The following is a 1,991-nucleotide window of genomic DNA, read 5'->3' as shown; positions in this document are numbered from 1 at the left end:
TTTCAGGGCACCTATTCTGTATCTTTTAATGCCTGAAAGGCTTCTCCATTAGGTACACACTTGTACTTGACCATTCTCTCACACTTCTGAGTTAGGACACAGTTCTTTCACTTGTGGTGATCTTTGATATTATATGTAATCTTCATCTTCCAGCCTTCTGGGGGACAAGCATACTTGGAAGCTCTTCCACTTTGGGAGATCAGTGTTATGAATGGCTCACAAAACTTACTCATGGATTTCAGATTTGTGAAACTCCTCACAAGAAAGTGACTGTGACTCTAAGCAAGCAAACAAAGCTGGAACCAGAGAAATAAGCAATCATGTAGGCAGAGCACCTGACACATGACATATGTAGAACTTATGAACCTCAGTTTACTTACTTTTAAACTAGATGCATAGAGGAGTTAATTGGGTAGATGTCATTGCAGGACATTTTCATGATATTGATTAGTCAACACTGAAAGTTAAAATGATCATGAAGTAAGCAAAAGGGATTGGTTTGATTTATTCTAAATATTTTCTACAAACCCTTTGAGACATTTTCCCTGGCTTTATGAAATTCCATTTTTATGTAGATTTAGAAAGTGAATGCATATTTATTTGCACAGTTATAATTTGATACTTCAAAACAACATTTAATGGCATTTTGTCTGTCTTGAGTCCTAAAAATGACTAAGAACCATCCTGGCTTAAGAAGAAGATGTTTCTGAGACACCACACACCCAGTATATTCTGCCCAATGGGTCATGTTGTTTCTGTTAAGCCATGATGAATTAAGACATTATTAGGGGCTGATTTGATAATAGCTGTTATTAAAATGTCCATTCAGTTAGAATAACTGTTATTTAGGTCGTTTTAGAGTTAGGCTCTCAGAAAAACAACTCCACTCTGGAATGTGGCCATTAAATTGTTCTGAAAAAAAAAAAAAGTTAACAAAAAGAGTTAGTTACACACAGTAGTTACCTAATACTCTCAATGTTTGAAGGCCACAGAAATAGTCTCTGCCTTATTTAAAAATAAAATGAATTAAGTAGGAGGTAAAATGGGAAGGCTCAAAGAATTAAAGGAAAACCTGGGGAAAAGAACAGCCATCATGGAAGTTGTGTTTACCCACTGCCTTACCAGAGACAGAGTCAAGGGGAGGCTTCCATTACCATCTCTGGACACTTACTGTCATACCAGTGGCTTCATGACACAGACTTTTGGTCAAATCACCTCTACTGCTGTGAGAGTTTGAGTTACTGATTGAAGGTTAAAGGTTCTCTGGGTAGTAAGAGCTCCCACTTGGTCATATGTATGTCACACGCAGATTCTTGCTATTAGAATATAGAGAGAGTATCTAACTTCCTCTGGCTTATAGATATAGATACCAATTCTGAACAGTTCCTTCATCAACATGTTGACTATTGCTAATATAAATGTATTGTATCCTTAAAATCAGAATAAGTAAACTTATTGTAAAAACACATATAGAGTATTTTTTTAAAAAAATCAGAGAAACTCAAGCCCAACTCTGAGCCACTTTGTGAACATTTTAATGCACATACACAATATGCATATACATTTCTATAAAGTGAATTCCTATAAAAATACATAAAAAATTCTAATGCAAGAAATGTTTTTGCTGAACTCACAGCCAAAATTTGGACAAAGCACAGGGAGTCTTATGGAAGAAGTGGGAAGAGGGCAGGCAAGATAAAAGACCTGGAGGGAAAAGGAGCTCCACAGGGAGACCAACAAAACTAATAAAAATCTGTGCCCAGGGAGGCCTCCAGAGACTGATTCAACAACCAAGGACCATGCATGGAGAAAACATAGGCAGCTCAGTCTCCATGTGGTTTCCCTAGTAAGGGGAGCAGGGGCTGTCTCTGACATGGACTTGGTTGCTTGCTTCTTGATCATCTCTCCCAAGGCAGGGCAGCCTTGCCAGGCCACAGAGGAAGAGGACCAAGGCAGTCCTGATGAGACTTGATAGGCTGGGGTCAGATGGT

This window comes from Psammomys obesus, unplaced genomic scaffold (assembly GCF_907164565.1).
Source record: "Psammomys obesus unplaced genomic scaffold, mPsaObe1.curated_primary_1811, whole genome shotgun sequence".
Lineage (NCBI taxonomy): Eukaryota > Metazoa > Chordata > Mammalia > Rodentia > Muridae > Psammomys > Psammomys obesus.
This window is presented reverse-complemented; position numbering follows the sequence as displayed.